This window comes from Danio rerio, chromosome 12 (genome assembly GCF_049306965.1).
Source record: "Danio rerio strain Tuebingen ecotype United States chromosome 12, GRCz12tu, whole genome shotgun sequence".
NCBI classification, from domain to species: Eukaryota; Metazoa; Chordata; class Actinopteri; order Cypriniformes; family Danionidae; genus Danio; species Danio rerio.
In genome coordinates, this window is record NC_133187.1 from 36,248,556 (window position 1) to 36,274,373 (window position 25,818).

At 34.7% G+C, this 25,818-nt stretch overlaps 1 protein-coding gene across 2 annotated transcripts in view; it reads left to right on the forward strand.

The window, feature by feature from the left end:
* Positions 1 to 10,967: 10,967 nt before the first annotated feature.
* tha1 (threonine aldolase 1) overlaps positions 10,968 to 25,818 on the forward strand; it is a 47,272-nt gene continuing 32,421 nt past the window's right edge. For both annotated transcript variants that reach the window (XM_073917543.1, XM_073917544.1), the window contains exon 1: positions 10,968 to 11,067. The gene's annotated coding sequence lies outside the window, so the exon portion shown is untranslated. The remainder of the gene's footprint in view (positions 11,068 to 25,818) is intronic.

Sequence of the window (25,818 nt, forward strand, 5' to 3'; positions counted from 1 at the left end):
GGGAAATATTTTACTTAATCTAGTTTTAGAGAATTGAAGGCGATGAAAAACTTTAAATTGGATTAATTTATGTCTTGAATTAATCAAACCTTTCTTTATTCTCAACAGGGCTCACAGACTCAAATCCATGGTCCAAGATGTCCTAATGTGCTTTGTGCATATTGGTGCATCAAAAGCACAAACAAAGCTTGATTGTAGATGTCTAGTATCAATAAAAATAGATTGAACAAAAAATAATTGAGCTGTCCCAAAAAAAAAAAGTCTCAAGAATTGTGTGGTTTTAGCTCATTTTAAATTAGTTTGAACAAGTAGCAAAAATATTTTCTAATCTATCTTTAAAACATGCATTAAAAATCTATGTAGGTGGCTTATTTAGACACAGTCCATTGTTGAAACTATCAAATTCACACCAGGCAACAGACGCTCACTGCAAAGAAATGCTCTATTGACAGAATGCAAAATATGAGAAAACAACAACACACGCCCGCATATACACATGTCAAAGCACCTCGAGCATGAATATCATAATCGTGAGAGTGCTGTCAAAACAAAGGGCCCTCAGCAGTTCCAGTAACCCCTCTTTGTGGGCCCGATCTGAGGTAATTCCATTATGGCCTGATAAAGCCAGGGGCATTCCAGGAACCAGAGGCTTTTCAGCCACATTCCTCCTCTGAGCATCTGCGTCTGACTGACTGCCTCTTCAGATGAGAACAACTCTAGTCCTCCAAAACAACAAGTCCTTTCAGACGTCCTGTGATTCTCGTAATGGAGCATCTGATATTGCATGTCGTTTTGAATGTTGCCCTCTTGTCGTGACATGAATGATGGATTATCTGACTTGCTTGTGTAACTGTGAGTTAGAACGGTGCGTTCAAAGGAATGTGGGGTGAATGCAGTTCAGTAAAGCATAATAAAGTGGCAGCGTTAAGCTCCACATGCTGCTTTCCTCATGATTCAATTACATTACACTAAAAGAAGCACAATGGCAGCCAGTTGAAGCATCTTCTTTGACAGTTTAAAGGAAAGTAGGCCTGAGTAACATCTATTTATTTATGTTAATGGAAGAGTTTAGCCCAAAAAAGTTCTGTCATCATTTACTTTCCCTCATTACAAACAGGTTTGACGTTTGGGGAATGTTTTTGAAGAGTTCTTTTCAAAACGGCAAACAGAAAGATCAGAGGTTGCAAGTCTTTAGAAACCATGGTCTGTCTGTCTGTCAACCCATAGATCTATTTATCCATCAACAAGATACTGCAAATAAGTTTATGTTTTGCATGACATCAAAAGAGAAAAGCTTAAATGTGTGATATCTACATTGCAAAAAAAAAAAAAAAAAAAAAATCTGTTATTTTATGGTGGGGGGGGGGGGGGGGTTCGGCAGCTGGGGTGCCATTAAATTACAGGAATTTACGGTAAATTAATGGATGTTAAGTCTCAGAAATTTTCTTAAATTTAAATTTTCAGTTAATTTCTGTAATTTGATGTCTGTTATTTTACAGTAAATTTCTACAGTAAAAAACGTAAAATAACAGTTTTTTTTTCAAGTGTATAGCAACAGATGTATTGTATTGACATCAATAATGATTGTTTTCAAAGTAGTTTTCCAAAAAGAAAAAAGAAAAAATTAATTGGTTTTTAATATAATATTATTCAAATAATAATTCATTCATTTTATTTTCAGCTTAGTCCCTTTATAATAATATTTATTATTTATTATAACAATAATAATGGGTAACACTTTAAAACAATGGTCCATTAGTTTAGTCCATTAGTAATTACTAACATGAAAAAACTATTAGTAATACATTTATTTCGGTATTTATTACATTTTATTAATGTTAGTAAATGTTCTTAATGTCAAATAACGTTAGTTCATGTTAGCTCACTGTGCAACTTTGGATGTTAATAATGCATAAGTTAGTGTTGAGCTATGATTAATAAATGCTTTACAAGATTATTCATACTTGGTTAATGTTAGTGGATACATTAACTAACATTAACTAATGGAACATTATTCTAAAGTGTTTCCTAATAATGGTAATACAATAAAATATAAATTATTTATTTAATTTAGCAAATTCTGTTGATTGTCAACAGACATAATTGTCATTTTTCACCACAGATTTTATTTTAACAGTAAAGTTTAGTTTTTTAATTTTTTTAAAACTATAATGCCCATTTTTAAATACAATTTTTTATGTACAAAATTGAAACAAAATCTACCAAATCTACTGTAATTTAAATACAACAGTCTGAAGATATATATACAGATGAAGTCAGAATTATTAGCCCCGTTTTTTTCCCCCCAATTTTTGTTTATTGGAGAGATTTCTTCAACACATTTCTAAACATAATAGTTTTAATACCTCATTTCTAATAACTGATTTACTTTATCTTTGCCCTGATGACTACATAATACAAAATATTTACAAATATTTACAAAATATTTTTAAGACACTTCTATACAGCTTAAAGTGACATTTAAGGTCTTAATTAGGTTAACTACTCAGGTTAGGGTAATTAGACAAGTTATTGTATAATGATGGTTTGTTCTGTAGACAGGCGAAAAAAAAATTGCTTAAAGGAGCTGATAATTTTGACCTTAAAATGGTTCATAAAAAAATTAAAACCTGCTTTTATTCTTGTCAAAATAAAACAAATAAGACTTTTTTCAGAAGCTACAAATTCTGACTTATACATATTCCATATTCAACTATATATATATATATATAATTCATTATTTTAGATTTTAACATTAAACTTTTTTCTAATTACAAATTTTCATTTACTTGAGTTCATTTGGTAGATGTCATTAATTTTCTTTCAGCTTAGTATCTTTATTCATTAGAAAGCACCGCCAACTTATCCAGCATGTTTTACACAGCGGATGCCCTTCCAGCTGCAACCCAGTACTGGGAAACATTCATACCCATTCATACTCATTCACACACATACACTATGGCCAATTTAGTTTATTCAATTCACCTATAGCACATGTCTTTGGACTGTAGGGGAAACAGGAGCAGCTGGAGAAAACCCATGTGAACACAAGGAGAACATGCAAACTCCACACGGAAATGCCAACTTACCAAGCCGGGACTCAAACCAACAACCTTCTTGCTGTGAGGTGACAGTGCTAAACACTGAGCCACCCTGTCGCACTCAAACTAGTTTTCCAAAAAAAAAAAGAAGAAGAAAAAGAAAAATTTAAAATTAAGATAAATAATAATGATATTCTTTTTTTTTTTTTTTTTTGCTGAGTTCTGTCGGATTTCATTTAATTGTCACTATTCACCACAGATTTTATTTGAACAGTAAAGTTTAGGTTTTTAATTAAAACTACCACTTCTACTATTCTAAATAGTATCTTTTAATTTACAAAATGTAAACGAAAATCTACCAAATCTACTTTAAATTTAAACATAACAGTCCCCAGAAAAATATCTGTTTGATTATTCATTACTTTTACTTGGCACATTGAACTTTTTTCTAAATACAATTTTATCATTTACATCCGTTCATTTCATATAGATTTGGAAGAAAAATCTACTGAATCAATGAATTTAAATTTATAGTACTAAACTACTATATTTTAATATTTAAAAAGACTTATTTATTTTTTAACTTGGCCCATTCTGTCAAGGTTTGTTTAGCAATTATTTAGCACCCCAGAACAAAAAACTGAAACAATCATCTTAATCTGTGTATGCTTTGTATGTAATCAAATAATAATGATGATTGTTCATACACACACACACACACACACACACACACACACACACACATACATAAATGAATAAATTAATCCCTCATCTGTCATGGGTCAAAAAAACAAAGAGCCCCACCCAGTGTACAAATCTCTAAACCAAAAAACTACCAAATGAAAGTAAGTTCAGATGATTTTTATGTTCAACTTTGCAGATTGTCTTTTCTTTCGTTGTTTAGGCTGATTTACACATAACAGGGAAATATGTAACAGTCCATGAACTCGCAGTCTTTCCGCATTCGAAACAGTGAAACCTGTACAGTATGTGAATTACTCAACTTGAACTAGTTATCTGAATGTTGTCACTCAGCAAACAACCATTTGTAAACCATAAACAAACCAGTTAAAATGTGGCCTGCGGCAATCAACTTCCCAGCAGCCACCGCCTCATTTGATTGCAGAGCCTGTCTGACTTGTTTAACATTCGTTTCACTCGCATACTTCTCGGTCCTTCATCCATTAGACGTAGCTGCCCTTACATATACAGAAGTGGATTAGTCTGACATTTTAGCAGCCTTTCCAGGATTCCCTAAGCCTAGGCCTTCAATCCCAGCAGAATAACAACTGACTACACAGGAATTTTAGAGCTTGACGGATTTAGCTGTTCTTGTATACATGCCAGACTATCACCTGTGAATTCTCATAATATCTGCGCACACGGCTTCAGGCTCTGTAATATATCATGTTTATATGTCTGCTATTTTACAAATGATGTGATAAACTCCATAATGGATATCATTTAAGGACATAATGTAGTAAACAAGGAATAACAACATTACCTAATACAGAATATAACCGGATTCCTGGAATAAAATCATCACGCCACTCTTAGAATCTGAACCATGTCTGAAAAACAGCAGGAAAAAAAGGCAGGCATGTCGTTTTACTCGACGCACTTAAAAATAAAGACTCCAAAAGAGTTTTTCTCACAGTATTGCCACAGAAGAACCCATATTGGTACCTAAATGAACATCACAATGAACAATTCTTAAAGGAATCACTATTTCTGGAAGTGTGAAAAACAATTTATAAATCTAAACATATTAAACTTTAAATAGCCTTGTTCAAACTTTCTCATGAAACCATTAGTGTTGATAAAAAGTTGTCATTTTTGAGATGATGTGCACTTATGTTATCAAGATTTCGCCACGGTGGAATGAACCGCCAACTTATCCAGCATATGTTTTCAAGCCTTCTAAACATTTCTAAAACTAAGGAGATGGTTATTAATTTTAGAGAGAGAACAAAGCAAAACTCATACCACATAAATAATGGGAAGCAAGTCCAGTTAGTAACAAATGATAAATATTTGGGTTTGATGATCAATAAACTGAAGTGGGATGTATGGACTGACTGTCTTCTTAAAGAAACTATTGTCTTTTAATGTTGATAACACATTGCTGATCATGTTTTATAGTGCTTTTATTGAAAGTATTGCAACATTTAGTGTAATCTGTTGATATGGAAATGCTACTAAGTCCCTGAAATGGTCACTGGGGAAGGTGGTAATAACAGCCGGTAAGTTATTGAGAATTAAACTAAAGAGCATTGATAGTATAAATAAAGAAAAAGTACTAATATTGTGTTCCCAGGTGCATAAGAAATAGGGAAAAAAATATCTTTTATTCCCCAAGCAATTAAGTTTTTAAATTCCTCCTTCCTCAGTTGATGGCTAGTAGACTGGATATTTATTTAGAGCAGTGTTTCTCAAACTTTTTTTTATCAAGTACCACCTCAGAAAAAAAATTGTCACTCCAAGTACCACCAAAAATTAGCAGTATTAAAAAACAGTACCATAGTAGGCCCAGTAAAGCAGCTACAACTCTGCAGTTAAAAAAATGTGGCTGATTACCTCAGAAATATCGGCTATATGTCATAAACGGCATATTATATACATAGTTTTTGATAAATTTTTAAATGTGCGTAGCATATACATGACATATTTCATTCCTTCGCGTACCACTAGAAGGAAGCCTGCGTACCACTAGTGGTACACGTACCACAGTTTGAGAACCACTGATTTAGAGTAAGGGTTCCATGTTTTTAAATGATGTATGAATGTGTATATATATACCAAATGTGAAAAGTCTCTGTCAGTGTGTGCTGTAAATTAAATTTCTCTATGGGGACAAATAGTTAACTAACTAACTAACTAACTAACTAACTAACTGTTTTACATAGCAGATGCCCTTCCAGCTGCAATCCAGTACTGGGAAACATCCATACACACTTATTCATACACACTCAGCCAAATTTAGCTTACTCAATTCACATATACTACATGTCTTTGGACTGAGGGGAAACTGGAGTATCCAGTGAAAACCCACACAAACACGTGGAAAACATGCAAACTCCACACAGAAATGCTAACTGACCCAGCCGGGATTCAAACCAGTGACCTTCTTGCTGTGAGGTGACAATGCTAACCACTCAGTCAACATATCACCTGTTATGACGGTTTTTACATCATAATCTAGTCAAATTTGTAGTCTATTTCTGTCTAGTTTTAATCTCCCTCATCAAAACACAGCATTTGAATAGATGGTTTGATCTGGCAGTTTTGCACATTTTGTGCAATATAGTCAGTACAGCATTGTATTTTAGTTTCTATCTGTCTGAAAATCCTGCACTGTTGATGATTTTTGTAGATTACAGAGTATTCAACTGTAATATGAGCTGTATTATACTGTAGGGTAGTTATGCGGTATGTTACTGAATTTCTAAAGTTGCATTGTGAAAATGACTGTATATTTTACAGTAAAGATATACAAAACAATTCTATAAATACATTTACAACAGGATAAATTGTGCTGTAAATGCAGCATTTTAGCTGTTATTTGATTTACAGTAAGTTACTGTAGATTCTTCAGGAAATTGTTTACAGTGTGGTGTTAAATTGTGCCTTGCTTCTTACTGATATGGTCTGGAACGTGATTGAAAATAGAGTTGAGCCACTATTTACTGTTGTTTGGCTCAGAACAGGGGTGTCAAACTCAATTCCTGGAGGGCCGAAGCCCAGCACAGTTTAGTTCCAACCCTGCTTCAACACATTTACCTGTAGGTTTCAAACAAGCCTGAAGGACTCAATTAGTTTGATCAGGTGTGTTTAATTAGGGATGGAACTAAACTGTGCAGAGCTGCAGCCCTTTTGGAACTGAGTTTGACACCTGTGGCTCAGAAGGAAAGCACAAAAAAACAATATTTTTCCCAGTTTGGAACTGCACAGCGTCTTCTTGTCTTCAGAATATCTTTATCACGTGGTTTGTGTAGTTCTGCATTTCTCTCACTATTTAGCTATACTGCATGTGCAGAATTATAGCTAAACTGTGGAGCTAAACTGGCAGTGAACATTCATTTGGGGGGATTTAATATCAGCTGTTTTTAGACTGTCCTTAAACTCAAAAGGTTGGTTAACTCAAAAATGATATTAAGTTATTAAGTACTCACCCAAAGCTCTGAGACTTCAGAACACAAATATGTTCTAGATGGTTTTGGAGAGCTCCCTCATCTTCCATATGACAGCAACAATCATGGCTTGTTCAAAGTACAGAAAAACACCAAAAACACACTCAAATCAGACTATATCTGTTCAGTGGTTCAATCAGTATATTATTAAGCTAGATGAGAATCCTTTTTTCATATACTGTAAAACAAAAATAATAACTTTATTTGGCACATGGTCTGTATAAAGTTAGTATTTTGTCCTGGACTTTAAGTCGGATAGCTGTTTATGGAGGATGGGGATCTAATCTAAAATATTTTAATTTGTATTCGAAAGACAATTGAGAATCTAATTAATGACATAATTTTGATGTATAAGTGAAGTAGCCATTTAAGCACTGGTCACACTGTGCATTTTTAACCACATTTTAGTTGTCTAATTTCACCACAGTAATATCACCCCGCAGCCCAAGACCGGTTACTCACTGAACATTATGACATGTCATCCACTGAAATACCTGGATGGGAGACCAAATGGGAAAACTAGGTTGCTGTTGGAAGTGGTGTTAGTGAGGCCAGCAGGGGGTGCTCAATCTGCGATCTGTGCAAGTCCTTATGCCCCAGTATAGTGAAGGGGACACTACACTGTCAGTGAGCAGCGTCTTTCGGATGAGACGTTAAACCGAGGTTCTGACTCTCTGCGGTCATTAAAAATCCCATGGCACTGCTCGTAAAGAGTAGGGGTGTAACCACGATTTCCAAATTCCTTCCATCGGCCCTTACCCATCATGGCCTCCCATTCATTCCCATCCACTGAATTGGCTCTATCACTATCTTTCCACTACATCTGTAGATGATGTGTGGTGAGTACATTAGTTCTGTGTTCCTGTGGCATCATCCAGGTGAATGCTGTACACTGGTAGTGGTGTGGAGAGACCCCCCTCATGATTGTGAAGCGCTTTGGACGTATGGCCATACATGATAAAAGCATTACATTATATCATTGGGGAAATCCTAAAAGCATCCTAGGCTTAAATCTGTGGTCTTTGATATGCTCACTGACAGCATTCATATTCATTATTTACTTTCCTGCAGTGAGATTTTAGACGATGAACATCAAACAAATGAGCAATAGGATTAGAATCTAATGACTAGCGCAACAACTTCAAACCATTATGGGGAAATCTAATTTCTAAAAAAAAAAACAAAAAAACATTCCCGCTTTATTATCAATGTAGTGTGCAATGTTGGCATGTAGTGTGCAAAAATAACACTTATGATTGTTTATGTTTGCTGTGAGTCATTATATCCAAAACAAGTTACTGAATGTGTCATAGGCAATGATGTCAAACTCTGAATGAGATTTCATGCATGTCCATGTTTTGATTGTTGTCCACTCTGACATTACAACAACTGAGATCTTTCAGTCTGACATATAAATCATGTTTATGCAGTCTGACAGGGTACAATTGAATAGTATTATTATTATTTTTTTTAATTCATAGGTGGAGCCTTGAAAGGATGTTTTTGTAGTGTAAAAACCTTTTCCATGTCAAAAGATTATTGAAATTTTAAATTGTCAGCTCATGAGATGTGCAAGTCTGCAGTTTAGTTCCATCTGATGAGCATACGGCCGCAAGATTCATAAACAGCTGAGCCAAAAACCCGACTTCCATGTTTGTAAAATGATACCTCATCACAAAAACCACAGCCTATAGCCTGTCAATACTTATCAGCAGGATACACTGAGAGCCACACAAACCTCTCCCTTCGCACGTTTTCTTTTTCAGTTCATTACACTCCTATTAAATGACATTACTGACATTCAAAAGAAAAAAGCACCCTTCTTTTGATTTCATTGCAATTACATGAGAATCAATCCATTTTTCTGAGAAGCAATTAGTAGTGAGTCAAGCTTCTTTCACTGGCACAGCGAGCATAATTACAGTATTTACAGACAAACTGGTTTTAATCTCATCCAGCGTGAGGCTATTGCAGGTTCCCGGAATGCTGCATTAATCTCTCTTTGGAAAGCACTTTTGATTCATCACACGCAGGTAATGTGCATGGCGTTATGGGCAGATTAACACCTCTCCATAGCTTCCTTATAAGCAGTTGCATACAGTTGAAGTCAAATTTATTAGACCTCCTGTGAATTTCTTTTTAAAATATTTCCCCAATGATGTTCAACAGAGGAAGGAATTTTTCGCAGTATTTCCTATAATAATTTTTCTTCTGGAGAAAGTCTTATTTGTTTTATTTCGGCTAGATTTTTATGAAGCCATTTTAAGGTCAATATTATTACCTCTCTTAGGCACTTTTTATTTTTTGATTGTCTGCAGAAACCACTGTTATACAATGGCTTTGTTGTTTTGCAATTATAAAGTTATGTCTTTGCATTCCAAAGTTTTTGCATTCCATTTAGCAAACAATATGTGTGTAACAGTTCTCTTTCATTAACATGACAGACACTAAATGTACTCTAAATGTAAATGATCAAAACTCTTGGAAAAAAAACAGGGCAAATACAGGTAGAAGCTTCTAATTCTACAAACTCACTTTTCATCAGCATGGAATTGTAAGGTCCTGTCTGGTGGAGCATTAATTGAAGCATTACTTTTCAAGAAATACAATCAGTCTGCTTATTAATTTAATAATAATAATAATAAAATAAAAAAATTGGTATTGCAACATGTTGATGTATGAGAAAGTAATTTTGTTTTTTTGCTTTCCATAACATTTATTTAATGTTTTTGGATAATTTTTTTTCTTGTTCTAATTAAGCATACAAGGCTGTAAAAAATACTTTGTTCAGTGCAGCTTTTAATTTTATGTAATATGTAATATAAAATATAATATAATATAATATAATATATAATATAATATAATATAATATAATAGAATATAAAATAGAATGTAATATAATATTATATTATATAATAGAATTAATGTAACATATTAATATGGCATTATTTATTGAATTATATGCTTTATATTATTTATTGAATTATTTTTATTGAATTATATGCCCCATACTTGTCCTTCAAGTTTAATATCAAATTTTAAATCTTTGAAAGGAAACTTTTTTGTTTTTTTAAATAAAAAAGTCTTAAAATGTGAAACTTACAAAAATGGCCATTTAATAAGAATTTGTCGGTAACTTAGGTTTGACAAAAATATCAGAACCTTATAATTCCAAGATGACGCCTTGCCTAATTACCATAACTTAACCTAGTTAAGCTTTTGAATGTCACTTTAGGCTGAATACTAGTAGAAAAATATCTAGTGAAATGTTATTTACTGTCATCATGGCAAAGATAAAAGAAATCAGTTATTAGAAATGAGTTACTATTAGGTTTAGAAATAAAGATGATTATGTTTAGAAATCTCTTTTCTCTCTGTTAAGCAGAAATTAGGGAAACATACAAGGAGCCTACAATAATAATTCTGACTTCAACTGTATATGGCTTTTAATTCTGCAGATGCACAGGTTATCTGCTACACTCTTCTGAAAATGCAGTCTGCGGTAGATGCATAATGAGAAAAAGTTCTGGTGTAAATGCACCTGGCAAATTTTACCTCAGGCAGGCACAAAATGTCACATGACAGTGTGTGGACCAATGAGAAGGCTCAAGCAGAGCATGAAAATAAATGAGGGCAGCGAGGCCCCTGCGCTCCTCGCTTTATGGTGCTCCACTTCAGGGAAACCATGTGACTTCCAGAGAGGGGAGAGAGAGAGAGAGAGAGAGAGAGAGAGAGAGAGAGAGAAAGAGAGAGAGAGAGACGGTGGGTCAGGAGGAACAGGGTCAGAGAGGGATATTTGAAGATGGATTTCTTGGCTAAGAACGCATGAATAAAAGGTAAGAATAGAGAAGAGCACACTTGAAATGTGTGAGTAACAGACATGCCGGTACTTCTGAATGAGCATCTGCATATTAGATTTCACAATGAGTAAAAATGAGCTGCGGTTGGCCATTAAATAAAGTAAAAAGTCTCACCCTTCTATAATACACTAAATAAATTGATAACAAATTAAAATTTATAATGAAAGCTAGAACCAAACCCTTTTATTATTCTTTCAAAAATATTGAACTAAAGGTAAAATAAATGTTAAATAAAGTTACTATTGAAATCAGATTTTAATATAATAAAATATAAATAAGTGAAACTTATTTTATAGCAGGCATAATTCTTAAACAAATTTGTATATACACTATATAACTATTTAAAGTAAATAATTAGGCGGAGTAGGTAGTGATGTCGCCTCACAGCAAGAAGGTCGCTGGTTCGAGCCTCGGCTGGGTCAGTTGGCGTGTCTGTGTGGAGTTTGCTTGTTCTCCCCGCGTTCGTGTGGGTTTCCTCCAGGTGCTCCGGTTTCTGCCACAGTCCAAAGACATGCGGTAAAGGTGAATTAGGTAGGTTAAATTGTCTGTGGACTAAGCCGAAAAGAAAATGAATTATATATATATACACACACACACACACACACACACACATACACACACACATATATATAAACACATACATACAGGTTAAATTGTCTGTGGACTAAGCCGAAAAGAAAATGAATTATATATACACACACACACACACACACACACACACACATACACACACACATATATATATACACATACATACACACACACACACACATTTACAACAGTGCTGTCTGGTACTCAAATCTGATTGGTTGATAGCTGTGTGATATTCTCCAATATCAGAACACGTACAGAGTCTTCACACTTGTGTATTACTCAGCCCACATAGAGTGACAGCAGATCAATAAACTCACTACAGCTTCACAAATATTGCAGCTGTTGGTCAAAATAATGTTATTTTGTGGCTTTTTAGGAGAATGTAGTTGTTTAGATTGCATCTATGCAGTTTATTTATAAGGATAGTGCCCATCAGCCTGTCATTGAGCAGAGCAAAGACAGTTGATATTGTACATCCACAAGATGGCAACAGAGACTGCATAATAAGCCCTTAGAGAAGAAAAGATAGATATATTTTCAAACTACAGCTGATCAAAACATTATAAAGTTGTTCAGTGACACTATAAGTCGATCTCTCTCTCTTTTTTTATGTTGCATTGCTGTATTTATACCATATATAGTAATTGTAGAGTATTGAGTGTGAGATGGGACTCATATATGAAGAATGTATGTATTTTGTGTTGGCCACTCTTTGTATAACCCCGAGTTACTTTTTGGTTGGTTATCTGTTTCTAATGAGTCTCTTGTTTTCATTACTGCTGACTAGTTTAGTAAAAAGACAGAAAAATCTGCTACTGTTTGCTCTGCTTTATTACGGTAATATCCCGATTGCAACAGAGAAATACTGGGAAATGTCTCTAGAGTGGCATTTCATGTCGTTCAGCCTTATAATCTTAAAATATCAAAGAAATAACGTGTTTTGTCAGCACTTCAGACATAACGGTAGAGAATTCTTTCAAATACTAGCTCTAAAATGACATTGGTGAATTTGTAACTGCTTCTGCTTCTAGCCACATAATCAGAATAGAAACACAAAAATACATCACATTTCATTAATTTATTAACTCATTGCATAAAAGTATCTGAATACAGTTTATTTCTCCAATAGCAGTCAGGAAGCAACTTTACTACTTCTACATTCAAAAGTTTTTTTTTTTTTTTAAAGTATTTCCTCCTTTACCAACTGACTCAACCTTATTTTTACTTGTGCACTCACCTGCTTTTCAATAAATTTGTTTGTATTTTGCAAGTTTGAGGTTTTATTAACTGGAAGGCGTTGTGAAAAGAGTGTGGACATGAGGATCTGTACACAGAAGTGCACATTATCCACTTCCCAATTCAGAAGAAATTCAGAAGAGTCTGATGATTATGAAACGTATAGAACCAAAAAACAAAGAGGAACCGTGGAGCACGTTTATTGGCTTTCTATAGAAGCTATTTTGAACGAAAAATAAAAAACGCAACTGGAAAATCTATGTGACTCACTTAGCAGATTGTAGTTTGCAACGTTTATAAGGTCATAAAAATTATGCCAAGTCAGAGTTACTTTTGAGTATTTTACTGGATTGTCAATGTTTATGTAATCCATATACTCATAAAGTCTGTTTTAAGCAGGGATTCTCAAACTCCAGAGAGTTTCAAAGGCGCCATCATTGGCCTAAAGTTCAGAGCAGCTCTGGGGAAGTCAAATTAACTTTGTGGGAGAGCATTGAGAAAACATGCTCACAAAAACTGGGCAAATGGCATAATTCTGTTCCACTGACCCTTCAGGTTAACTTGGCGAAATCTGGCAACCCACTACAAAGACTTTTTGACCCGAATTTAAATTCAATGGAAGTGATTTATTCATTTGGACCTCAAAGCTGACTATGCTTATAAAGCAGCTTTACACCACAGTTTCTGGTCTGTTGCAAAAAGTTGAGCTCGTGCAAGAATCATTCATTAGCCAAGAAGTCACATGACTGTAGGCGGGCAATGCTCGTAGTTTCTAGAATGTCCTAACCGTAAAAGAGTGGGCAAAACAAAAGGCATTTTTGAGCATTACCAAAATCCTTGAGATTGGACTTCCTCTATAGAAACTGAACACAAAGGTGCAGTAAGATTCAGGATGTCTGTGTTGGACTAACACAAGGCTGGTCTTTGGTGGTTTACTGGAAAGGTGAAAAGCATTTATTGTTTTGAAACTAATGTAAGGGTTTTGTGTTTGCAAACTCTCAGGTCTCACACTGAATTGGATCCTTTCTAAAACTACACAAGGAGCAATTAAATTAAAGGATTTTTTCTGGATTCAATTAGAGAGCTCGAAATAAGAAATCAAAAATACTTAGCAATTTCTATTAATTCACACATTGCAAATGATATGAATAAATTCAATGACTCTATGCTGAACATTTTTGTATTTTTACAAAAAAAAGCGTATATATATATATATATATATATATATATATATATATATATATATATATATATATATATATTTATATATATATTATTTAATAAAATATTAAGAAATGCCTATAAAGTGTCTTGCCTTTTTTAAGATCACCCAGAAAATATATGGTCATAAAAACATAATCGGTGTGTGTGTGTGTGTGTGTGTGTGTGTGTGTGTGTGTGTGTGTGTGTGTATACAGTGGAAGGAAGAATTATTAGCACTCTTGTAAAATATTTATTCTTTTATATTTTTATGTTTAACAGAATAAATTTTTTTCAACACATTTGTAAACAATATTTTTAATAACTAATTTGTAATAACTGATTTATTTTATCTCTCCGATGATGACAGCACGTCATATTTTACTAGATATTTTGCAAGATATTAGGATTCAGCTTAAAGTGAAATTTGAAAACTTAACTAGGCAGGTTACGGTAATTAGGCAACTCATTGTATAATCAGTGTTGGGGGGGGGTAACGCATTACAAGTAACGCAAGTTATGTAAAAATATTACTTCTTTTAAAGTAACGCATTAATTTAAAAAAATTCATAATATTTGAGTTACTTTTTTAAAAATTAACTCAAGTTACTTTTTAGATTAGTTAATACGATTTCAAAAGTAGTTTGCTGAATTAAAATTAGTGTAATCACATCGAACCACACTCAATAATAAAATGAGCTCAGCCCTCTCTGGTGCATCCCTTGGACCTGATGTGACAGTCCGTGACAGCAAGGTTGTTGCATTTACCACAATTTTAGCCAGACATGCCTTACTTCAAAAGTTGAAACACCCAAAAGAAAAATACCCTGCAAGTTCTGAAAGAGATAATGTCTTAGGCAGGTATAAAAAAAGTAACTCAAAAGTAACATAATGCATTACTTTCCATAAAATGATGAATAATTTAATCCTCAAGTTTTAGATGAGAATTGTGTCGTTAATCAGGTGGAAAGGTTTCTGAACAACAAATTTTTTTGTTTCCATATTATAAACTGATTCCCTCTGGTAGGAGATAGAGAAATATAAAGTGTAGGCTGAACTGACATAAGAAATCCTTTGTACTCGTTTCAGTGGGTTTATTTAACAAGAGTTTATCTTAATTTGCATTCGCTACTGTATTTTGTAATTTTTTATTGTTTGTTTTTATGGAATGTCTGCAGCGATTATGGTGATGCCCATAACAAATTTCCTGTCAAAGACAATAAAGTTTTACTAACTAAAAGTAATGTAACTAGTTACTTTTTTGGATATTTTAATTCAATATTGTAATATTCAAAAGTAACTTTCATTGTATAATAATAGTTTGTTCTGTAGCCAAGTTTAAAAAAAATGCTTAAGGGGGCTAATAATATTGACTTAAAATAGTTTTAAAAAAAAGGTCCCACTTTATATTAAGTGGCCCTAACTAATATATACTTACATAGGAATTAAGTTTGTTACAATGTACTTATTATGTATTTACTGTGTACTTATGCTTGATTAAATACATGTATGTAATTACATCTGTAATTAACTTTTGTAATTACATTTGTAAATACACTGTTGACCATCCCTTACACCTGAACCTACCCTTAAACCTACACATGCCACCAAACCTGTCCATAACCCAACCTCTATTCCAACTCAAAAGCACCACAAGTGTTCTCAAATACATTATAAACACAGTAAGTACATTGTATTTATTTTTTAATGTAAGTACATGGTAGTTAGGGACACTTAATATAAAGTGGGACCAAAAAAAAAAAAAATTGCTTTTATTTTAGCCGAAATAAAACAATCAAGACATTGAGACAAAGAGAAAAATATTATAGGAAATACTGTGAAAATGTCCTTAAACCTGCACAGTTGCATACTTGCAAATAAAAGCATTTATTTCAATAAAACAGATAAATATATACACATCTCACAGCACTGTATGTCTGACCTCTAACCACACACATAATTATGAGGCGTCAAATTAAGAAACAAACCGCCATTCACATTTCACAACAGACATCAGGCCACATGGAAATTCCACAGATAAGAGCACAGTTTATTAGACATGCATTATCACAAGTCTTGCTCCGGTGCCAAGCCATAAGAATAACACCTCATTTACCGCATTCTCTTTTGATTGAGCTCATTACCAAGAGTGTGTTGACTTAAGAGAGACAGATTGCACCCTTGAAAGAGAAAGTGGAAGAACACCACCCGCTGTCCGCAAACAACAGCAGCTCATTTGCGATATACACATTTGTATGGTCTATTTTCAGCCCCAGGGTTTATGGTTATTGGAAAGGCGTTGCCCTCTCTCTCCTTTCCGAGAAGGAGTCAATATTTCTCTGTCTCTCCCTCCATTCACAGCTAATCCAATTTAATGTCAGAAAAACGGTCCAGCTGAGAGCCGAATGGCATATTTCTGAGACATATAGATCAGTGTATATGTAGACACACACACACACACACACACACACACACACACACACACACACACACATACATAGATGTGGCTCCTCAGCTGAGAGCAAATGCAGGCTGACAGCCGATTCTTCTTGAATGTCGCTTCTACTGTCTGCCGTTGCAGTTTTGTTATGCCGAGTTCCTGCAGTCATGAGCAGAATGCAGCAGATTCATGAGTGTTTGTGACAACTGCATCATGACGCTCTGGAGGGTTGGGTAACAATTGAGTTTTTATGATACTGTTGCTACATCCATACTTTTAAAATGGAACAGGTGCCTAAAGCGGTCATTTAAAAATAGGTATTTTTTGGATTTGCTGAAAATTTGCTGACAAAACAATGAAGCTAATAATTACATTAAACGTTTCTATAATTTTTTACGCCATGTTTCTATAATAACACTTATACACATGTCCACAGAACATTTCAGGCTATAAAAACAGCTACAATGTATTCAGACAACAAAATGGGCAGATTCTGACGGTTGTGATATAGTCTGATGGATATTTTGAGCGGAAACTTTACATACACATTCTGGAGACACCAAAGGCTTATCTTGTAAAATGGGTAAAAGAGATGCCCTTTAAATGATAAAATGACAACACTTGTTTGATAAATTTCTGTTATAGAGTCTAAGCTTCAAAGAAGAACTAAACAGCACTACTTGTTTCTTTAACAAACCAAGCAGTGCAAAAACGATTCAAAGCACATGAGCTGCTGGTACATTATATGCGCAGAAAGACTTTAAGCCATTACTGTTTGCAGCTTTACCAATAATGCTAAAAAATACAAAATACCAAGATTAAAACAAGCAATATTATGGGTTACCAATTTAAAAAAAAAAACAATTTCTTCATATAAAAAGCACATTCTAGACGTCTCCGTACCACCCCTCTGATTTCAACCAACAGCTCAATTGATAGTTAAAAAAAATGTTACAGGTGCCTAAAGTAGTCATTTAAAAACAGGTATTCTTAGTCTGCAGCAAACTATTATAACTAATTTAATTTTCCTTTGATAAAATGATCACATTTTTGATAAATACTTCATAAAGTCTATGCTTCAATGAAGAATTAAACATCTTAGCTGGAATCGTGGCCCAGCAGCTTTACATAGCATTTTATACACTTGTTTACATATGGATGGTATGGTGGCCAAGAGCACTGCAGGAAAACAAACAAACAAACAAAAAACATGCAAATAGAAATACACTAACAAAGAAAAATTCTTCATCAATTTGACAAAATACACTCATGCAAATTCTCATAATACATGTATATAGCCCAAACCACACAAAAATATGTAGGGAACCCCAAAAATAGCCACACCAGCTTCCTGATTAATAATAATAATAATAATAATAATAATAATTCCTTATATTTATATAGGGCTTTTCTGGTCACTCAAAGCGCTTTACACATTTTTTAAGGGTAATCTCCTCGTCCACCACCAGTGTGCAACTCCAGAGAGTCAGGACCTAAGTTTAACATCTCATTCAAAAGACGGCGCTCACTGAGCAGTATAGAATCCTCTTTAATATACTGGGGCATTAAGACCCACAATGACCGCAGGTTGAGCGCCCCCTGCTGGTTTCACTAACACCATTTCAGGCAGCAACTGGTTTAAAGTCAGTGGTGTTGTCAGGGATGTAAAACAAGAGCTTTTGGTTTATTTTAACGTCCTAATCATAAAGTTTTTTGTTGTTTGTATATTTTTAAGCTTCAATAATCTATTAAATTGTACTGTTGATTATAAACAAGAAGCTGGATTTGTTGTTTGTTTTTGGGTCCCTTTACGAAATTTCCAAGCGATATTTGCAGCTTTTGTGTGTGTTATGAGAACTTGTGTGCAAGTGTTTTTTCAAACTGCTAGGGATGTTTTCTTTATTTGTTAGTGTTTTTCTGTTAGCACATCTTTGGTAAAAGAATAGAAATGTGATATTTATTGTGATTAGTATTAAGATCAACTTATATGCAATATTTTGTCATGATACAATTTTTGGCCAGTTTGCTTCTCTAAAATTCATCAAATGAGACAAAATAAAATGAAAACATTCTGACTTAATGTATGTCCTTGTCAGGAAATAGTTTAAAATGGAGTAGACAATACATGTCATTAAAAATATTGCATTTCAACAGAGTAGATATGAGCCAATGTACCCTCTAAGTTAGAGTTGGTCAAACAGCAGATTGTGTAAATTCACAAAAAGTTATTTTAAAAAAATGTCTGTAATAAAGGTCCACCAGCCAATCTCCATACTCTTCACACATGCACTTGTTAATTCATAGCATCTATGGTCATTGCTGTTTTCAGAAGTGCAGTATGAAACAAACACCAATTCAGCACAGACATTTTGTGGACAAATTAAACAGTGCTAAAATGATTCAAAGCACATGGGTGAGCTGCTGATACATCATATGCACAGCTGAAAAAGTCTGAATGTGCTTGTACAGTATGCAGCTTTAACAATACCAAACTACAGCGATAGTATTGCATTGCATGTTTTCAAAATGTAGCCTACTGATATCTTCCTTTACAGAAGCACGTTTCCAGTCATCTTTCTGCACCTCTGATTCCAAATAACAGTTCATGCATTTAGGTGACACCAAAATGAGGCACAAAAATCTGCATTTTGATTTGATCCAGTGCATACCAGCCATACATAGTGGCAATGTCAATTTATCATTAATATGAAGATGAGACCAAGGGATCTGGGAGAAAATGGAAAACTCATGGTAACTCAGGGCTTTCTTATCACGAAGGACACCACACCAGATCAAATGACAGGCTCACTTTCAGTGTCTTTATCTCTCTCTCTCTCAGCCTGTACAAACAAACACACCTAAACAACACACACACACACACACACACACACACACACACACACACACACACACACACGCACGCACACACACACACACACACACAGCAGTTCCAGTAAAATTACAAAGCGCAGCATTTCCCTTCTGATTGTTTTGCCAATAACAGCCAGATGAACAATAATGGATTGTAGCACAACTGACTTACAGTCACCTGTACACATGAGTGCATTGTCATGACATGTGATCCTACCAGTTGTTACTGGAAAAGCTGCTGTGAGATTCTGCACTCTACCAGGAAGGAAGTGAAGGTGACAGAAAACAATAAAATAACTCTTTGTGAGAAAAAAAAAAAAGAGGTGAAGGTTAAATGTGTGTGAGGGTGCTTAGTTTTACTGGCAGTGAGATGACCAATGTTCAAGAAAAGCCCAACCGGTTGAGTAAGATGCTTAAGCATAATCATGTATTATTATTGTTATTATGGTGAACACGTCGTTGGTCATGTTCGCACTCCACAGTGTGAGGAGAAACAACCTCATTTTAATGCAGAAGTGAAAATCTCTAAATTATTGTGTGTGCTTACAGAACACACTACAGTGCATAACCTAAGCATTAACAAACCATCAGGGCTCGATTTTTGCACCTTTTTTTTTTTTTTAAGATTTTGACACAGATTTCAATGTGCATGTAAACACATTAACTTGCTTAAAATTAAATTACGATTAAAGCTAAACAAACAAAATGCATTATTTCAACGGACTTATTAATTAATAAAATTTCCCACTGTGTACCTTTGTGATAGCAATATATAGTATAGTGCACCTGGAAAGTATTCATAGCGCTTCACTTTTTCCACATTTTTTATGTTTCAGCCTTATTCCAAAATGGATTAAATTTATTTATTTCATTTATTTCCTCAGAATTCTTCACACAATAGCCCATAATTACAATGTGAAAAGAGATTTTTTTTTTAATTGTTGCAAATTTATTAAAAATAAAAAAGCTGAAAAATCACATGTACATCAGTATTTACTGCCTTTGGTCAATACTTTGTTGATGCACCGTTGGCAGCAATTACAGCCTCACGTCTTTTTGAATATGATGCCACAAGCTTGGCACACCTGTCTTTGGGAATTTTGCCTATTCCTCTTTGCGGTACTTCAAGCTCTATCTGGTTATTTGGGAAGCGACGGCGAGCAGCCATTTGCAGATCTCTCCAGACATGTTTAATAGGATTTGGTTCTGGGCTCTGGCTGGGCCACTCAAGGACATTCACAGAGTTGTTGTGAAGCCACTCTACTGATATTTTGGTGGTGTGCTTTGGGTCATTGTCCTGCTGGAAGATGAACCGTCGCCCCAGTCTGAGGTCAAGAGCACTCTGAAGCAGATGTTCATTCAGGATGTCTCTGTACATTGCTGTATTCATCTTTCCCTCTGTCCTGACTAGTCTTCTAGTTCCGGCTGCTGAAAAACATTCCCACATCATGATGCTGCCACCACCATGCTACACTGTAGGGATGGTATTAGCCTGATGATGAGCGGTGCCTGGTTTTCTCCAAACGCCTGGCATTCACTCCAAAGAGTTCAACTTTAGTCTCATCAGACCTGGGAATTTAGTTTCTTATGGTCTGAGAGTCCTTCAGATGCCTTTTGGCATATTCCAAGCGTGGAGTGTCTTCCATCTGCCCACTCTGCCATGCAGGCCTGATTGGTGGATTGCTGCACAGATGGTTGTTCTTCTGTAAGGTTCTCCTCTTTCCACAGAAGAATGCTGGAGTTCAGACAGAGCGACCCTCAGGTTTATGATCACCTCCCTGACTAAGGCCCTTCTCCCCCGATCACTTAGCTTAGATGGCCGGCCGGCTCTAGGAAGAGTCCTGGTGGTTCCAAACATTTTCCACTTATGGATGAAGGAGGCCACTGTGCTCAATGAAACTTTTAGAGCAGCAGAAATTTTTCTGTAACCTTTCCGAGCCTTGTGCCTCAAGACAATTCTGTCTCTAAGGTATACAAATAATTCCTTTGTCTTCATGCTTGGTTTTTGCTGACATGCACTGTCAACTCTGGGACTTTATATAGACAGGTTTATGCCTCATATATATATATATATATATATATATATATATATATATATATATATATATATATATATTAGAGCTGGACAATGCACAAATAATAAGCCAACGTTCTATGAAAGCAGGTTGATGTGTTTATATGCAGATCAAAATCTGTATAACAGAGCTGCACGATATTGGACAAAACTGACTTTGTGATGTTTAGTTTTTCTGCTATATTTATATATTGTTATTTGAATATAGTTTCACCAGATGATTGGTATAGCTCATTTTGGGAAGAATTATTAATTTTATGTTGATTGGGTAGGACGAATTATCATCATAAATTAAACATATAGTGTTTTACGGTTTTCTGGAACTGTATTCAGGCACAGAAATTAAATATTCAAATGTAAAAAATAACACTTCATAGTCTTTGTTGTACAATAAAATAAACGATTAAACTTTGTTAAAATGTTATGATTACTTGGACACAAATGATTTAAATTTACTTAAAATCAAAGCAAACAAGCAAATGAAAAACCTTCACACTTTTAAAGTTAAACTTCACAATGTGGTCAACTATAATTCCACTCAAATTTCCCTAATGGATGAATAAGCTATAACTTAACTTAAAATGATGTTGTAGATTCTGCGATGTGACTATTGCGGATTTGCACATTGAGATATCAATACTGAAACAATATTTTGTGTAGCCCTACTGTGTAACCTTAACAAAAAATCTTTTAAAAAAGGGGCAAAAATCTAGCTGTGATGTTTGTTATTGCTTAGGTTATGCAATTTAAACCCTGGCTATCAAGCTACGAGTGTCCAGTAAACCAAGCTTGTGCAGCACTGATATAGAATGAAAACAATTTGGGCAAGTATTTGAAAACGTAACATTCTGTAGCGCCTTTAGTTATTTTATAAGAACATTTCACAATTTCAGCACTCATAGACATCTTTCACCTTTTCATCAGTGACATGCAGTGTAAACCATCTCTTGGTCATTTTCAGAAACTGTATGTTGAGTTCACTCAAACTGATGGGATTTTTTTTTATTTGCGATTTGATTGGACAGGAGTTATTTAACTGATTATTGTAGTAAGCCAATAGTCAAGACTTGTCACCGTAGACAAAAAATAAATAAACATAAAGAAGTGACTGCAGATTGAAGGGATGTAGTGCAGTAAAAGCACTAAAGTAAAAGTGCACAATTTCAAAACTCCTAAGTAGAGTAAAATTCCTGAGAAAATCTATTTACAGTAATTTGAGCAATTGAAATTGGTTACTTTACACCACTGATGGTAAAAAGAAATATGTACAACGTATTTACCGTTATATGCAGACAAAGCACTTTTGATCACAATAATGTAAAACAAAAGAGAAGGGCATATTGTTCTGAATCCAAGTGGAATCTGAACCAGATCATCTGGTTTTGGTGTTCCACTCAACCAGCACGTCCAGCTCGTGCTTTGTCTGAACTGTTGCTGTAAACACCACCAAAATAGAGATAGAGATCGCAGGACATGTGATGTCAGGACTGTGATGATTGAGCTAAATCCTGTGCTCTATGTTTAGCTAGAACATTCATGTACTGTAAGACTCAAACCGGGAAACGATGAGCAGGCTGTATCTGGCTTTGTCCTATTTCAGTTTAGTGATGGATCTGATGACAGCTACATGTCAGGCTCTTAAGACTGTAATTGTTCAGCACTTTATGCTAATGTAAGTGACTTTAAAATGTTACTATTAAAACATTAACAATTAAGACACTGATTAAAAACAAATGCTGATTTAAAAAAATGAGGAAATATAGATAGAATGCATAATCAACATTACTAAAAACTATGATATTATGTATTTAGTTATGCATTTAATTTTTTTTCATAGGCTAACAGACACACTTCTGTACAGCTTAAAGTGACAAGACTTAACTAAACTTGAAAGACTTAACTAGGTTAATTAGGTTAACTAGGCAGGTTAGGGTAATTAGGCAAGTTATTGTATAACGATGGTTTGTTCTGTAGACAATCAAAAAAATATAGCTTAAGGGGGTTAAAAATATTAACCTTAAAATGTTTTTTTAAAGATTAAAAACTGCTTTTATTCTAGCCAAAATAAAACAAATAAGACTTTCTCCAGGAGAAAAAATATTATTAGGCATACTGTGAAAATTTCCTTGCTCTGTTAAACATCATTTGGAAAAAATAAAATAAAAATCAAATGGGGGCTAATAATTCTGACTTCAACTGTATACAATATAATAATTATATACATATACATGTAGAGTAGCAGTGCGATATGGCTGTATATCGGCACTGGTGGGAGGCATGCGTAGGCACGAGGCTGCAGGCCTTCTGCTGAGTCCCATGACACTTTCATTAATCACAACTCACTTGATGCTGCATTTATACAACAGTTTGACGCCACAATAGTGTATAATAGAAAAGAAAATCAAACACGGAGAGTCTAAAAATCCTTTTGTAAGAGTGTAACCCTGCCGGTCCTACGCTACCCAACCCGCTCCGAGGTGGTATTGAACCGGCTGCCTTCCGCATGGGAGTCGGGTGCTCTACCAAGGAGGCTAAAGACCATGGCCTCTGACCTCTAAAGGTGCTCTAGCAACAGATGCAAGAGGAGTGAGGTTTACCTGCACAGCACACACTAGCTGGCCTCCGTTACAAGAGGAACTACTTTCTTCCGCCATTCACATCTGCAGCGGACATCAGAACAGCAGAAACCCCTGCTACTTCACTTGCTACATTGCTACGTCACTTTGTAGCTAGTATTTGAAAGATTTTCTAGCGATGAATGACAACAGTTACAGGTTTCCCAGTATTTCTCTGTCACTATAATTAACCTTGAAAAAGCCAAAGCCACACAAACACTGCCAGACTACTGTGGCACTGTTGTTCTTCTTTCTTTCTTTTTACTAAACTAGAAGACTTATTAGAAACAAACAGTTGGCCAACCAAAAAGTAACTCAGGGGTATTCAAAGAGGGTTATTCCAATACAAAAATACATACATTACTGAAATAAGAGTCCTATCTAACACTCAACACACTACTATTACAGTATATGGTATAAATACAGCATTTGATCAGCTGTCATTTGTAAATACCCCAATCTTTTCTCCAAGGGCTTATTATTTGGCCTCGAACGTCAACTGTCTTTGCTCTGAAATTATAAATAATTATAAATATTATAAATAAACTGCATACATGCAATCTGAACAACTACATTCTCACTTAAAAAGCCTCAAAAGTACATTATGTTGTCCAACAGCTGGACTATTTATCAAACTGTAGTGAGATTATTGATTTGCTGTCACTCAGAGTAAAACACAAGAGCGAAGGGGCTGTACGATATCGCACGGCTATCAGCCAGAACAGAACTGTTGTTTAAAAAAAAAATTATAATTATATAATATATATATATATATATAATATATATATATATATATATATATATATATATATATATATATATATTAAATGCACAGTCTCAATATGATATTGAACCACGGTTCAATACGTGCGTGTGAATTGCGGTTTTTTGCGTTTAAATAATTTATGTGCGTTTTATATCTCCCCGAATTGACTGTGTGTGCCTCTAAATCCATGAGCTGAGATGAAGAAACTCCTGCACGTGAGTAAATATTAAAATCACTATGCTTTAAAGTTAGGGGGCGCTTGACCATCATTTCACACAATAACATTGCGAGCAGCGGTGAAGTGAGGCTGAGGCAACAGTACAAGGAAGCGCCGGCGAAGTGAGACAACAGTACAAGAAAGCGCCGGTGTCTTTTAAATCTGCCGTGTGAGGACATTTATATTTTGCCAGTGAGCAAAATGCCAATAAAAGAAAAATCGGAGAACAAAAAGTAACTGTGTAACCATGACTGCACATCTGCAGCGCCATCACCCAGCAATATCACTGTCTGAAGGCAGATAGCAGAGAAGGTAATAAAGTCCTCCAAATAGCAACAATCCCTCGCTGAATCTTTCAACCAAACATACCCATCTGGTTCCAAGAGACACATAAAAATAACAAAGGCAGTGCGGGTGTTTATTGCTTAACGATTTGCAGCCATTTTTGGGTATTGGAGATGCAGACTTTTGTCATTTGATAAAAGCACTCAATCCGCATTACAGGCTACAGTCTTGCATTTTTTCAGCACCGAGATAATTAAGATGGTGTATTTATGTTCACTTAAGTACAAATATGTTTATTTGAAATGGCCAATTTATCTTTATTAACTTCACATGTATGTTTATTTTTTAAAGTGTAGGATTTTATGTGTTCCCCAATTTGTACTTGGGCTACCAGAAGCTGAGAGATTTCAGTGTTAATTTTTTTTTAAT